Source organism: Chrysochloris asiatica, unplaced genomic scaffold, assembly GCF_000296735.1.
Source record: "Chrysochloris asiatica unplaced genomic scaffold, ChrAsi1.0 scaffold00051, whole genome shotgun sequence".
In the NCBI taxonomy this organism is placed as follows: domain Eukaryota; kingdom Metazoa; phylum Chordata; class Mammalia; order Afrosoricida; family Chrysochloridae; genus Chrysochloris; species Chrysochloris asiatica.
In genome coordinates, this window is record NW_006408569.1 from 19008044 (window position 1) to 19025414 (window position 17371).

General features: G+C 37.2%; 1 pseudogene; it reads right to left on the reverse strand.

Annotated features, from left to right (window-relative positions):
* Window positions 1-3819: 3819 nt before the first annotated feature.
* On the reverse strand, window positions 3820-5884 carry LOC102830341 (annotated as a pseudogene).
* Window positions 5885-17371: the final 11487 nt, after the last annotated feature.

A 17371-nucleotide genomic window follows, 5' to 3' on the forward strand; every position in this document is an offset into this window, starting at 1 on the left:
AAAAAAAAAAAAAGAATTATTGGCATTCTGGAACAGGAAAAATCACAGAAGTCCACAGAGGAGATAATTGAGGAATTTCTGGAATAAAATTTCCCTAACATCTTGAAGGATGAGAAGATAGACATTCAAAAATCTGAATGCAACCCAGGAAATATAGGCCCCAAAAGAAAATCACCAAAACATATCATAATCAAGCTATCCAAAATCAAAAACAAGGAGAGAATCCTAAAATCAGCTAGGGAAAAGAGAAGTGTTACTTACAAAGGCAGTCAGCTTAATCTCTGATCTCTCAGCAGAGACCATGCAGGCAAGAAGGCAATGGGGAAACAAATATAAAATCCTAAAAGAAAAAAACAACAACAAAAACTGCCAACCAAGAATTTTCTATCCAGCAAAGCTGTCAATAAAATACGAAGATGTAATCAAAATATCAGGATAAACAGAAGCTAAGAGACTTTGCCAAAGCTAACCCAGCCCTTCAAAACATCCTAAATGGAGTTCTGTGGACTGAAAACCAACAAAAACAGACAACAACCAGAGACTGGCAGATGTGGCAACAACAGCCAAAACTCAGTCGACAGATAGAAGACTCCAGAACAGAACAAATTACAACAGATTCAGAGGATCTGGGAGGTCAGTCAAAGATCAAAATAACTACAATGTCAAACAAGGGAAAAATATAGGAACAGAGATCCAAGTGGTGAGGCGATCAGGTAGATTACAGGATAAAGTAGACTGTTTTAAATGGAGGAAAAAGTTAGTAGATTATAGTGTAAACTCAAAGAAAATTAATATTCACAACATACCAAGAAAATAAAAACCCAAGAAGAACATGAAAGCATTAAAACTAAGCAGAAACTGACTAGAAAGAGCACACAAAAAAAATAAACTCAGCACAGGAAGGCATGCAAAACAAAGGAACCAGCAGCACCACAAAAAAACTAACAGAATGACAACAGTTAATTCATACCTATTGATAATAATACTGAATGTCAATGGATTAAATACACTAGTTAAGAGACAGAGAGTGGCAGAGTGGAAAAGAAAACAAAACCCTTCAATATACTGCCTTCAAGAGACACACCTTGCACACAAAGACATAGACAGGTTAAAAGTTAAGAGAAGATAGAAGAAATACACAGAGTCACTGTTTAAAAAAGAAATGGTCGAAGTTCAACCATTTCAACAGGTAGCATATGATCAAGAACAAATAATGCTGAAGGAAGAAGTCCAAGGTGCACTGAAGGCCTTAACAAAGAACAAGGCTCTGGGATTTGATGGAATACAAATTTAAATCTTTCAACAAATCGATGCAGCACTTGAAGCACTTACTTATCTATGCAAAGAAATCTGGAAGACAACTGCCTGGCCAAATGATTAGAAGAGATTTGTGCCCATTCCAAAGAGAAATGGAAATTATTGGGCAATGTCATTAACATCTTATGCAAATAAATCTTGCTAAAGATAATTAAAAGATGGCTGCAACAGCACATAGCAAGGAACTGCCAAAAGTTCAAGTAGGATTCAAAAGGTACATGGAATGAGAGCTATCATTGCTGATGTCAGATGAATCTTGGCTGAAAGTATAGAACACAAGATGTTTATCTGTGCTTTATTGGTTACAAAAAGACTTTTGATTGTGTTTATCATAAGTTATGGACAACACTGTGGAGAATGAGTATTCCATAACACTTAATTTTGCCCATGAAGAACTTGTGCATAGACCAAGAGGCAGTTGCTAGAACAGAATAAGGGAACACTGAATGGCTTAAAATTAGGGAAGGTGAGCACCAGAATTTTATTCGTTCGCCATACTTATTTAACCTGTATGCTTAGCAAATAATTTGAAAAACTGAATTATATGAAGAAGAACATGGCATCAGGATTGAAGAAACACTCATTAACAACCTGCAATATGTGGGTGATATAACTTTACTTGCTGAAGATGAAGAGGACTTAAAATACTGATGAAGATCAGAGACCACAGCCTTTGATATGGGTTGCATCTCAAAGTAAAGAAAACAAAAATCCTCACCACTGGACCAATAGATTACATCAACATATATTGAACAAAGACTGAAGTTGCCAACAATTTCATTTTGCTTGAATCAATCATCAACACTCAATGAAGCAGCAGTTAATAAATCAACTAACATATTGCATTATGAAAATCTGCTGCACAAGACCTCTTTAAAATGTTCAACAGAAAAGATGTCTGTTTGAGGACTAAGGTATACCTGGCTCAACCCATGGCATTTTCAATAGCCTAATATGCATGTGAAATTTAGACAATTAATAAAGAAGACTATAAAAGAATTGATGCATTTTATTTATGGTGTTGTAGGAAAGTACTAAAAGTGACAGGGACTGTCAAAAGAACAAACAAATCTGTGCTGGAAGACATACAGCCTGGATTTTCCTTAGAACCCAGGATGGCCAGACTTCATCTTTCATACTTCAGGCATATTATCAGGAGGGACCAGTCCCTGAAGAAGGACACCACACTTGGCAATGTGGTGGGCCAGCGAAAAAGAGGAAGACCCTGAACTGGATTGACTGCTACAGTGGCAGCATCAATGGGCTCAAGTTTAGAAATGAATGTGAGGTAGCCGTAGAACTGGGCAGTGTTTCATTCTGTTATACATAATGTCTCTATGAGTAGGTACCAACTCAATGGCACCAAAACAAGTTTCATTGTAATAGGTCTTCTAATCTACATATCTTTATATGGGTTAGGGTTCAGACTTTATCACCAATAACTGTATTTTAAGAAATACTTTCATACTCCCACTATGAAATATTCATCATAAATTATACAAAATAATTTAAAATTGAAGGCTCAAATAACTCCATGACCTATAATTCCTTTTCCTTCTTAGATAAATTCCAAAACAGGATTCTTGTTTGAAAGACCAAGAATTATCCTCAAATTTAACATTCCTAGATGTTAGTGAAATAGATTTGTCTTTAATATCTCATATTACTCTTAACTCAAAGTAAGGTAAAGAATTGAGATTCTAAAATCTTATCACTGATTAATATATATTGTTCATATTTCTGCTTCAAACTGATTTTTATCAGGTGTTACTCCTTAAGATACCAGACACCACTGAGGCATGTGATAGTTCAAGATACAGAAATAGGGACAAACATATTATGGTGACCACTAATAAAGAACATAGCACTTGGGTATCATTGTCATTTTGTTTTGTTCTTTATACCCTATTCCCTACTCCTCACAAAAGAAGTTATCTACATGTAAAGGAAAGGCACTCTGGTAGCATAGTGATTATGAATTAGGTTGCTAGCCCCAAGGTCAGCAGTTTGAAACCGCTAGCTGTTCCGTAGGAGAAAGGTGAGGCTTTCTGCTTCCGTAAAGATGTACAGCCTCGAACATCTTGTACAGGGTCACTATGAGTTGGAACCCACTCCACCACATGTAAGGGATGCAATAACTTGGAGAAATAGGCCATAGCAGAAATAAATATTTCAAAATAATTTTGTAGTCAAAATGTCTATAGGTTATTTTTTCATAGACTCAAGGGAACACACCTGGTATACATATGATTTTCTAGGTATATTTACCAATATACATAAGGCTTGATGGATCCTCCGAACCTATCTCTCTTTTTCTTTGGTGAAAGTGCTTACTTAAAATATTTTATTTAAATAAATCCTCTAGTCATAAAAGGAAAATTCATTGCCTTTACTTTAAAGAAGGCTTTTCAAACAGACGTGTCAAATTTTATCTGTGCAGATCACCATCATTTCCTTATTAGAAACATTATCACAGTTTCCAAAAGTACCTTTTTAAAAATCTCAAAATTCTCTAATTTTGGCTTGCTTTTCCCTTGATTTTCCCCAACTTTATTAATGGTTCATTTCTCATCATTATCTCAATCTTCATAAATTTTCTTTAGAACAGTCATCTGTCTCTCACTGGAATCTGTGTCAGAGTAATATGAAAGCTTTTCTTTTTCGTCATTCTTTTCCTATATGAATCAGATAGCTCCACCATGAGTTTTCAGCTTTTTTTCTACACAAGATAAGAACCATATTAATCTTAACTTTCTTTGAATTGCCTTCCACAGAGATGGGTTTCATAGAGTTGTTCACCATCATGAAGTAGTTATTAACGTTTATATCTTTTCCAGAACATCAAATGATCTCTTTGTGAAATACACTTGCACATTGTCAGTGGGACTTAATGGATTCCTACTAAGGTGATGTAGATTTTCACAAATATACCTGACTCAACCCATCCATACCAACTCATTTTCACTTTATATCCCATTATAATAGGAACAACCACAGCTGCAGACTTTTCATTTTCAAAAGAGTCTGCTTTCTCCTGTGATTTCTGCTGTATCTTGTTCTTGATTTCTGTCTCAGTCTTGGATTTTGCAGCTGTAAGCTGTCATGAACTCTTTCTAGTAGACTTTTCTAGCAATACCTTCACCTCTTCCAGAACTTCCTGTATCACTTCCAAAGCAGAAGCCACAGTAAGGATGGGTCTGATGGAAGACTGGAGTTATAGTTACATTGTAGAAAAGAATCAGTGCTCACTGAGCTCATTAGAATGTGATGTGGATATCCTGTGCAAGAGTCACAATATCTGTAGTCCAGGAACACAATTGACCCTGCAAATGACTGAGGCCTGTCTCCTTCCAACATATCTTGAGGTAGCCAGGGTGACTAGAATATCTAGCATATCCTCTTGGAAATTTATTTAAATATTGTTGTGTTGTTGTGAAGTGCCATCAAGTCAGTTCCGACCCATAGCGACCCTGTATAGGGTTTCCAAGGAGCAGCTGGTGAGCTTGAATTGCCAACCTTGGAGTTCAAACGGCTTTGCATTCTGGTGCATTAACCCACAGTGCCACACCAGGACTCCATTTAATATATAATCATATCCAAATATTCTGAATAGTTATGTATTTTTTCATACTATAAGGAGCCTTGGTGGTGCAATGGGTAAAGTGTTGGCCTGCTAACTGAAGGTTTCTGGAACCCAGAAATATGAAGCAGTCTACTTCCATAAAGATTTACAACCTCAGCAATACTATAAAACAGTTCTACTGTACTCTATAGAGATGTTACAGGAATTGATTCAATGGTAGTGTGTAGCAAAGGAATAGATTTTACATAAATTATCTTCACAGAAGGCATGACTATCAGGTTCTCATTCATCCCACAAAATACACACAACAGATAAAAGCGACACAGATAGAAGTATCTTGATTCCCCTGGACTATCTGTTATGACAGAAACTAGTGAAATAATTTAGAACATTTTTACTCTTTTAAGTTTGTTTCTGCAGAGCTCAATATGAAACATGAGGAGAAGATATTGATTAGGCTCCTGGGAACATAACACTGATTGCGAACACTCTAGGAGCACAAATAAGAGAATTCATTTTGCTGCATTCCAAACTCCAAAGGCAATTTCATCATTAGCACCTTCCAAACAATTTATGTTTCTGTCTCTGTCAAGGCAGTCTCAGGGAATATTTGGTCAATAATGGATGCTACTGATAGCATAGCCAGGTAACTAAGCTCCAAACAATAGTATTCCTAGTGGGGAGTAGAAATGATCAGACATATAGATTGAATTCAAATGGTGAGAAACGCTGGCATTTTTTCTTGGAATTTTGTGGTTGTTGTTGTGTCACTGAGTTAGTTCTGACTCATAGAAACCTGTATAGGGCTTCCAAGGTATAGCTGGTATGTTTGAAACACCATCCTTATGCTTCATGCCCTAAAGCACCACACCAGGAATGGTATTGGTAAACAAAACATCCTGTTCCAATTACCTGGAAAGCTATCTCAGTTTGGATGTCACTTTTTTTATCCCCTAAGAAGCCTCCACTTTGCTCCCAGGACATTCTATGTTTGTATTTTTTATTTTTTTGTTATTGTTGTTTTGTTTTGTTTTCTCATAATATCACTTGGAGGAGCACTTGAAGGAAGACTCATTAACAACCTGCGATATGCAGATGATACAACCTTGCTTGCTGAAATTGAAGAGGACTTGAAACATCTACTGATGAAGATCAAAGAACACAGCCTTCGGTATGCATTGCATCTCAATGTTAGGAAAACAAAAATCCTCACCATTGGACCAATAAACAACATTCTTATCAACAGAGAAAAGATTGAAGTTGTCAAGGACTTCATTCTTCTTGGATCAACTATGAACACTCGCGGAAGCAGCAGTCAAGAGATCAGACGACATATTGCATTGGGCAAATCTGCTGCACAGGAACTTTTTAAAGTGTTGAAGAGCAGAGATGTCAGCTTGAGGACTAAGGTGTGCCTGACCCAAGCCATGGTATTTTCAATAACCTCATATGGGTGCGAAAGCTGGACAGTGAATAAGGAAGATCATAGAAGACTTGATGCCTTTGAGTTGTGGTGTTGGAGGAGAATACTGAAAGTGCCATGGACTGCCAAAAGAACCAATAGATCTGTTTTGGAAAAAGTGCGGCCAGAGTGCTCCTTGGAAGCCAGGATGGCTAAGCTTCGTCTCTCATACTTTGGACATATTGTCCGGAGGGAACAGTCGCTGGAGAAGGATGTCATGCTGGGTAAGGTGAAGGGTCAGAGAAAAAGAGGAAGACCCCCAATAAGATGGATGAGCCAGGTGGCATCATTGAGGCGTCAAGTGTGGCAGCGGTAGTGAGATTGGCCCAGGATCGGACATTGTTTCGTTCTGCTGTGCATGGGGTCGCTATGAGTTGGTTCCAACTCGATAACACCTGACAACAACAACAACAATAGCACTTAATTCATTAAAATTGTGCCCATGATATTAGAAGCTCAACATGATGGTAGCTTTTTCTGTCCTATTCACCACTATATCCCTAGCATTTAATATATTTTCTGACCCACACTAGAATTAAATAAGTCATTATCAAGTGAGTGAAAAAATGAGCAATCGAATGAATACGTTGATATGCAATAATTTTAAGAAAAATACTTCATTTGTTTTTCACCTTGTTGAAACCAATATTATGTGCTAAACATGACCCAGTATTACTCAGGGATGAATAAAGAATGGATATAGAATTTATTGAGTACCAGTTATGTGTCAAGCACTGTGTATGTCTCTTTATTGGTAAAATTCAATTTATCGGAGAAGTTATATCAGTTCTGTTGCTAGATAATTGCTATTATCATATTGCCGATGGGGAGAACAAAAACTAAGAAATACAAGTAATTTATATCTTTTATCCGGTTTTGCAATTCACTTGATACTTTTCTATCTATGTAATAAAACTAGCAGTAACTGAACACAATTACTTTAAAAAAAATGAGAAGCACAAAAGGAAAAGAATACATCAAATATAAGAATAATAGTGTTAACTATTCTGTTAAGCACCTCAGATGCATTATCAACATACAGTCAAAACAGTCCTCAAAACAGCTGTGAAATAATGGTGCTGTGGATTAACGCGCTGGATTGCAAAGCCAGTTTGAAATGCAAGGTCAGAAGTTCAAGCTCACCAGTCCCTCCTAAGAAACCCTATACAGGGCCGCTATGGGTTGGAACCGACTCGACGGCACTTGACAACAACAACATAGGTATAGAAATTAAGACCCTAAGAATTTAATTAACTTACCTAATCAGTAACAAGGAGTCCTGGTGGGGTGCTGTGGGTTAATGCACTGGACTGCAAAGTCAGTTTGCACCACAAGGTTGGCAGTTCAAGCTCAAAAACCACTCCTTGGAAACCCTATACAGGGTTGCTATGGGTTGGAACCAACTCAATGGCAGATAATAAAACAAACACATGAGTAATAAAAGAGCCCAGGTCTCATAGTGGTTAAGCACTCAGCTGGTAAATGGAAGGTTGGAAGCTAAAACCAACCAATCTCTTCACAGGAGAACTATGTGGCAGTGTAAATGAGTGAACTTACGCTAGAGTCCAGGTGTGGCACTATAGGATAAGCACTGGACTACAAGTTCAGTTTGAACCACGAGGTCAGCAATTCAAACTTACCAGTTGCTCCTTGGAAATCCTATATGGGGTCTCTATGAATCAGGTCTGACTTGATGGCATTTAACAACATTCTGTGACAAATCACTGAGCCATTACTGACTTTGGAAAATACTATTTTGTAATGTACACAAAGGTACCATACCAAGTTATTTCAGCTTGTTGTATGAGTGTATAAGATAGCTTACTGTATGCAAGACAATAGAATATCAGAGTAAAATGTTTTTATGATGAAAACTTAGGGCAGGGATGATGCAGAGGAAATGGATTGGATAATACATCTGAAACATGAAGCTATGGATAAAAAGGAAGACCTGAGCAAGACCTAAGCAATCAAGGAAAAGGTCATGTGCAGTGGGTATATGAAATAGTGAAAAGACACAAAGAGGTAGTGGGCGCACCAAAGGGAAACGTTGATAAAAATTATCCTTAGAAGTGGCACTGGACAGAATTATCATCTTATTGTTGTTAGATGCCATAGAGTTGGTACTGACTCATTGTGACCTAATGCACAACAGAATGAAACACTGCCTGGTCCTGTATCAACCTCACCATCTTTGCTACACTTAATACCATGGCTGCTGCCACTGTCCCAATCCATCTTGTAGGGAGTCTCCCTCTTTTTCACTGACCCTCCACTTTACTAAGCATGATGTCCTTCTCCAGGGAATGGTCCTTCCTGATAATATGTCCAAAGTATGAAAGATTAAGTCTTCCAACGAAGATTTGTTTGTTCTTTTGGCAATCCATGGTACTTTCAATATTCTCCTCCAGCACTGTAATTCAATTGCATCAATTCTTCTATTGTTTTATTCATGATTCAACTTTCACATGCATATAAGATTAATAAAAATACCATGGGATGGGCCAGTCACTCCTTAATCCTCAAACTGACATCTGTTCTCTTCAACACTTTAAAGAGGTCTTCAGCAACAGATTTGAATAAAGCAATATAATGTTTGATTTCTTGCCTACTGCTTCATGAGTATTGATGGTTGATGTGAGCAAAATTAAGTATTTTCTCCATTCATCCTGATGTTATTTATTTGTCCAGTGGTGAGGATTTCTGTTTTCTGTACATTGAGGTGCAATCCATACCTTAGGCTGTGGTTTTTTATCTTCATCAGTACATATTTTAAGTCCTGTTCGCTTTCAGCAAGCAAGGTTGCAACATCTACATATTGGAGGTTGTTAATGATTCTTCCTCCGATCCTGATGCCATGATTTCCTTCATATAATCCAGCTTCTAGGATTATTTGCTCAGCATACTGATTGAATAAGTATGCTGAGAGAATACAACCTTGGAACACACCATTCCTAATTTAAAACCATTCGGTGTTCCCTTGTTCTGTTCTGCCTCTTGATTTATGTACAGGTTCCTCATAAACACAAGTGTTCCAGAATCCTTATTCCCCACAATGTCATCCATAGTTTGTTGTAATCCACACAATCAAAAGTTTTTGCATAGTTAATAAAGCAAAGATAAACATCTTTTTGGTATTCTCTGCTTTCAGACAAAAAGATCCATCTGACATCATCAATTATATCTCTCATTCCATGTTGTCTGAATCTGGCTTGAACCTCTGGCAGTCCTCTGTTAATGTACTATTGCAGCCATTTTTGCATTATATTTAGCAAAATTTTACTTGCATGCAACGATTTACAAATTCCAATTGGTCACCTCTCTGGAATGGGAATAAATATGGATCTCTTCCAAACAGTTGGCCAGTTATCTGTCTTCCAAAAATCTTGGCATAGATGAGTAAGTGTCTCCATTGTGTATCAGTTTGTTAAAATTTTTCTATTTGTATTCCATAAATTCCTGGAGACTTATTCTTTGCCAAAGCCTTTGGTACATCTTGTACTTCTTTTAGTATCATTGGCTGTTGATCATATGCTACCTCTTGAAATGGTTAAATGTCAACCATTTCATTTTGGTGCGATGACTGTATTTCTCCATCTTTTTCTTTTCTTTTTGATGTTTTCTGCATCATTCAATATATTTTCCCATAGAATCCTTCAATACTGCAAGTCCAGGTTTGAATGTTTTCTTCAGTTCCCTCAGCTTTAGAAATTCTGAGAGAGTCTGCCATTTTGGTGTTCAAACTCCGGTTCTTAGCACATTTTATTATAATATATGACTTTGTCTCCTCGAGCTGCCCTTGAAATATTCTTTTCAGCTATTTTACTCCTTATTTCTTCTACTTGCTTAAGCATCTCTACACTGGAGAGCAAATTTCAGACTCTCTTCTTACATGTATTTGGGGACTTTTCCTCTTTCCCATCTTTCTAGTCTTCTTAATGATCATTTGCTTTCTTAATGTATGATGTTCTTGATGTCATTCCACAATTCTTCTGGTCTTCAGTAATTAACATCTAATTCTTCAAATCTGTTCTTGAGATGATCTCTAAATTCAGGTGGCATATTCAAGGTCATATTTTGGTTCTCGTGGACTTGTTTTTAATTTACTTCACTTAAGGTGAATTTTCATATGAACAATAGTCTGTTCCACAGTCTGATCTTGGCCTTGTTTTGGCTGAGGATTAAGAGTTTTTCTACATTCTCTTTCTACAGATATATTCAATTTGATGTATGTGCATTCCATCTGCGGAAGTCCATGAGTCTAGTGGTCTTTTACATTGCTTAAAAAGTCATGTGCAATGAAGAAATCATTGGTTTTGCAAATTCTATCATGCTATTTCCAAACATGGATTCTAACATCAAGGTCATATTTTCCAATGACTGATAATTCTTCTTTGTTTCCAACATTTGCATTCTTGTTGCTGTTGTTAGGTGCCATCGAGTCAGTACCGACTCATAGCGACCTTATGCACAGCAGAACGAAACACTGCCCAATACTGGGCTAACCTCACTACTGTCGCCACACTTGAATTCATCAATGTTGCCACTTGGCCAATCCATCTCATTGGGGGTCTTCTTCTTTTTCTCTGACCCTCCACCTTACCAAACATGATATCCTTCTCCAGCGAATGGTCCCTCTCGACAATATGTCCGAAGTATGAGAGATGAAGTTTGGCCATCTTAGCCTCTAAGGAGCACTATGGCTGCACTACTTCCAAAACAGATCTATTGGTTCTTTTGGCAGCGCTTGGAACTGTCAATATTGTCCTCCAAAACCATAACTCAAAAGCATCAATTCTACTACGGTCTTCCTTATTCACTGTCCAGCTTTCACATCCATATGAGGTTATTGAACATACCATGGCTTGGGACAGGCACACCTTAGTCTTCAAGCTGAGATCTTTGCTCTTCAACACTTTAAAAAGGTCTTATGCAACAGATTTGCCTAATGCAATACGTCTGCTTTCATGACTGCTGCTTCCATGAATGTTGATAGTTGGTCCAAGAAGAATGAAGTCCTTGACAACTTCAATCTTTTCTCCATTGATAAGAATGTTGTTTATTGGTCCAGTGGTGAGGATTTTTGTTTTCTTGACATTGAGATGCAACCCACACAGAAGGCTGTGATCTTTGATCTTCATCAGTAAATGTTTTAAGTCCTCTTCACTTGCAGTAAGCAAGGTTGTATCATCTGCATACCGCAGGTTGTTAATGAGTCTTCCTCCAATCCAGCTTCTTGGATGATTTGCTCAGCATACAGGTTGAATAAGTATGGTGCAAGAATACAACCTTGTCGCACACCTTTCTTAATTTAAAACCATTCAGTGTTCCCATGCTCTGTTCGAACAACTGCTTCTTGGTCCAGGTACAGATTCCTCATGAGCACAATTAAGTGTTCCGGAATACTCATAGTTCACAATGTTGTCCATAGCTTGTCATGATCCACACAATTGAATGCCTTTGTGTAGTCAATAAAGCACAGGTAAACATATTTCTGATATTGTCTGCTTTCAGCCAAGATTCATCAGACATCAGCAACATTCTATGTTCCAATTATCAATGGATGTTTACAGTTGTTTCACCACATCTTGAGGCGTGCCCCATCATCAAAGGAAGGTCCCAAAGTTTTATATTTTGCAACATTATGGTCAACTCTACTTTGAGGAAGGAGCTATTCCCCAATTTTATTTTGAGTGCCTTCCAACCTGAAAGGCTCATCTTCTGGCATTTTATCTGACAATATTCTTATGCTTTTCATCATGTTTCAATATTTAATATTCTGGTCCTGTCTGACTGTGTTCCACTGTATTCAAAACATTTTTTTTATTGTATAAACATTTGGAAGTAGTCTGTTCTTCCTTATTCCTACTCTGTCTTAGTCTAGAAGCTCATCTGAACTAAATCAACCATGGGTGACCCTACTGCTATTTAAAATACTAGTGGCATAGATTCCAGAATCACAGCACCATGCAAACCACCACAGTAAGACAAACTGACAAACAAATGGTGGAACTATCATCGAGTTAAACTAATTACTTTCTAAAACTATGATAAAGATGTAGGTGGTCTGCAAGCCACATTTTAAGAAACACTGATCTAGAAATCTCATCTTAAAAAAGTTGTAGTATTTTGCCCCTCCTTCCTCTTATTGGGGTAAACGCACTTTTTGGTGTTGGTGGTGGTTGTGTGGCCACTGAATAAATTCTGATTCATAACAACGCTATATAGGTTTTTTACACTGTAAATCTTTACAGGAGCAGAAAGCCTCATCTTTCTCCCATGGAGTGACTGGTAGATTCAAACTTCTGACCTTGCAGTTAGCTGTCCAGCTCCTAATCCACTATGCTACCAGGGATCCTTAAATATGCTTTGTACTGTGATGCAATTAAATAAGTACTACGTATTGCTTAATGAGCTCTGGTAGTGTAGTGGTTACGAATCTGGCTGCGAACCTCAGGGTCAGAAGTTCTAAACTACCAGCTGTTCCATGGGAGAAAGATGAGGCTTTCTGCTTTTGTAAAGATTTACAACTCCGGAAACCCTGTATAGGGTCGCTATGAGTCAGAACCGACTCCACAGCACGTAATAACAACAACTTATTGTTTATCAGATTCTTGGAAACTGAAAAACAGAAAAATAGTAGAATAGAACCTTCCAGGAAATTGTTTATGAATCATATGGAGTCTGATTTCTCACTGTTATTAAACTAAGCCAGTCCTGTACAGTTTATAATCACAGTCCTAGAGACAATGCTGATAAATTTGCTTCACTATTTTCACTGAAACATTATATGCTTCCCCAACTGCTCAAAGTACTGGGAATCTTCATAAAGAAATATAGGCCTGCAGTTATAAAATTCTGGCAGTAGTTCATTAAAAGAAAAGAGTAACAATTTTTTTTATTAACTAAAATCAGTAACATATACTGCTGCAATTTGCCTTCACTGCAAAAACATATCAGATTCCAATCAGAGAGTATAAAAGGTTTAAAGTTCTACAAAGTCACAGAGGTTTGACTTACAAAAAATTAGAACAGTATACTAGTCACTGGTACAGAATCAATAGATTCACTGAGCTCCAGATCTACAGAGGTCTTTATGGCAAAAATATATAATATACATAGAAAATAAGTAACACCATTCAGTAATTATCACTCTTAACCTGACAACAGAATTTGTGAGACTTCTTGTATTTGCTTTTTGACATCAATCAAAGATAACGAGTCATGTTTACCTCATAGAAAATAATCATAAGTGTTTGTGCTTTTCTAGCACAAACATGTCTATAACATACCATGAGGAAAGATGAAAGATCACTCCCTGGAACCTGTTTTAGCTATTTCATTCAGTTTCCAAACATCCTTGTTCTACTTCTGAAAGTTAAGTGCTAAAAGTCATCCTGAAGAATAAACAAACAAACAAAAAAACTTAATTTGTACAGAGGCTTTTGAAAATTATGTAAAAATAAACTTGGACCCATGTAAACTATCACATAACTCACAATAAAACATTTAAAAATAAATTAATAAATAAACTTGGATACAAAGGATGGTTCACATGTAATAAAAAAAATAATTCTACTGACCATCTTCCACTCTCCCGTTCTTCTGTAGTGCTTTGTTAAAGTGAGGAAGGTGGTTTCAAGAAACTTATCTCTTAGTGACATGCCCTATCACCATATCTCAAACATGATTAGTATCATTTACCATAGCAACTACCATATTTTGAATATTTAACATGTACCAGATACCATGTGTTATAAATTTAATTGTGTCCCCCAAATATATATTTTGATGTTCTGATGTGGTGCTGTGGGTTAATGCATTGGACTGCAAGGTCGGCTTGATATGCAAAGTTGGCAGTTCAATCTCAATAGCTGCTTCTGGAAAATCCTGTACAGGGTTTCTATGTGTTGGAAACAACTCGATGGGACTTAACAACAGTCCCTGATACCTGTGAATGTGATCTTGTTTGGAAATAGAGTCTTTGAAGATGCTATCAGATAGATTATGTGATTTTATCAGAGTGGGGGTGGCATAATCCAATCTGGGCAGTGTCCTTATAAAAGAGGAGAAGAGAAACAGAGAGGCAGACAGAGGGAAGTCAGATATGTGGCGATGAAGTTATACTGCAGCTGCAAGCCAAGGAATGCCTGGGTCTCTCAGAAGCTGTGATAAAGAAAGACTCTTCTCCTAGATTTACATGGCTTATTCAACTTGTTGATTTGGAGTTTCAGTCTCCAGAAACAACCTGACAATAAATTTCTGTTTTTATAATCCACTTAACTTGAAGTATTTTGTTACAGAAGCACCCCACTACTAGAACTAAGAACTGTTTTAGTTTCCTGGGGTTACTACAACAAAATACTAATATCCATACTAATATCTATACTAGTATTTGACCAAACGACTGGGCAACATAGAGTAGCCAACTTGGAACATGAGATTAATTATCATACCATGCAACTTGCTTTACATGAGTTATTTCATTCCTCAATACACCTAGGATGCAGAACATTAGCCTATTTTTCAGATGATTAAACTAAGATTTTTCAGAGGCTAAATAATTTACCCAAGGTCATACAGTTACAGAATATAAATTTTCTTATTTTTAAAAAATATTTTTTTCCAAACAAAAGTGAACAGAAGCCTCCAGCACTTGTTTCCTGGACACTGGGTACAGAGTGATGTAAGTGTTTATATCAGGGAAGATTTATGGATTCCAGTTAAAGCCATGCATACAATTGTATGCTTATTGCCATGTATGTAACAGAAAAATAATAAAAAGAAAATTAAGGACCCAAACTAAAGTGCAGTTATGATTTAATTTCATTTTGTTTTAAATAATATTTTCATGCCAATAGCTCAATTTCAATAGTTTTAGAAAACATGCATATCTGCTGCAATCCAGACAGGTGTCTTATTGCATTGCTGTTTTGTTTCTAAACATGTTTGCTTAAAATTTTGTAGATCAACAAGTTAATAGACATAGGCAGACCGACTGTTATTACAAGAACAATCAAGTTGCTTGCCCAGGAAACATCGAGGCAAGAGGTCGGATCCCCTCAGTGCAAACCCCCTTCCAAGACTAAGACTCAATGGGAATACACGCTCTGATTGGTGACCACACTCGTTACTGAAAATAGGAAGTGAGGGGAAAAACAGCAATGAAGCGGTGAGCTAAGCTCTACAATATTCTATAGACTTCTTTGAACCTGGTTGGCCAGCAGTATGGCAAGACCTGGAGACCCTTGGGCCCAGAGTCAGTGACATAGCTACAGAGGACTAGAGTGGAGACTGAAGTGTCCAGCTGATAAGAAGAGAGGGCATATGCACAAGAACACCCAAACTTGCAGATAATACCCACTTGACCTGGCTTCAATGACTGGATGACCAGAGCTCAACCAGAAGAAGAAAGAAGAGGGGAAAAAAAGTATTCTGATACAATTTGATGAACTTGACCTACACCTATGGATGCAGTAGCTCAAAAGAGGGAACAAATCCTTACAGCAAGAATCATTCCCACCCCCTCCACACAGAGTAGACAGGGATAGGCAACTTGGACATTGGCTACCCAAAATGTGGGGGGAGGGGGGACTACAAAAGCAAGAAGTGACTGGCTTACAAGCTTTCAAGAGGGAACCTAGATCCAGAGGGCCTGAAGGAAGGTATAATCTCCAGTGAATAGTATCCAATCTGTCTAGGCGGGGCTGATGAAATGAAATGCAGACGGGTCTCTAGTGATACAATAGTGAATAACTGTTATCAGGACTGATTGTGAGGGTTGGAAATAATCCCAGGCATTTAATGCTCTCAGATAAGCATTATACTTGCAGATGTTTTCATTAACTCTTCACAGGTTTAAATGTGCTCTGACCTTTCAAGTAGCAAAGATGAATTTGGGGACCCATTCATGGTGGCAAAAAATATGTAATACACCATATACTGCAAGGAGAATAAACAAATCAGTTTTAGAAGACATGAAACCAGAATTTTCCTTAGAAGCAAAAGTGACAAAACATAGGCTCACTTAATTTGAACACTTCATCAGGAAAAAACAATCTCTAGAAAGGGACATCATGTTTGGTAAAATATTGTTGTTTCTGTTGTTGTTGTTAGGTGTTGTCCAGTTGGTTCTGCGTTATAGTGACCCTGTGCACAACAGAATGAAACACTGTCCAGCCCTGTGCCATTTTCAAAATTGTTATGTTTGAGCTCATGGCTGCTGTTACTTTGTCAATCCATCCAGGGACCTTCAATGAAACGAACTGACGGAATACTCACAATACGCTCAACTTTACTAATGATCATGAAAATGGCATAGGACTGAACAACGTTTTTTTCTGTTATACACAAGGTCACCATGAATCAGAACTGACTTAACAGCAACTAATAACAGTTCATATTGTTTACTAAGACACAAAATTATGAAACAAGTCTGGAGTCAAGGATCAAGTGTTCAGCTTGTCTCTGAAACAGTAATGATTTTCCTCACATGAAAACTAATAAATATTTGTTCTGAGAAAATCCACAATCTTAACTTCATAAACAATAACATGCTCCACAAAATTGAGGTAACTAGCTCAATCTGGTCTCAGACCTGTCTCAGAAATGAGTAGCCTCTAACACAACAGCTTTGTGTAGAATATACATTTAGCAATTTCTGATTATCAGAGCAGAATTAAATCACAAGGTAACCGAATTACAGAGCTCCTTAGTCTATCAGAGAGGGTTTCAACATGATCATAGTCAAGGTCAGATGTGATATTCTAAAGGTGCCTGTAATTCATTAGTTGGTGAATCTAGCTTCTGATTCAATATTTTGCTTTTATGACTAAGTGTATCAAAGCTATTTGCATAAATCAGTTTTATATCATGAAATTAGGAAAAAGTATTATAAAGCATCCTTCACATTCTGAGGTGTTCATTTATGAGCTTATCTTTACAAGGCTGAGCATAAGAAGTAAAAGACTGCTTGCACATCACAGGCAGTCCTAGTAAATACCATATAT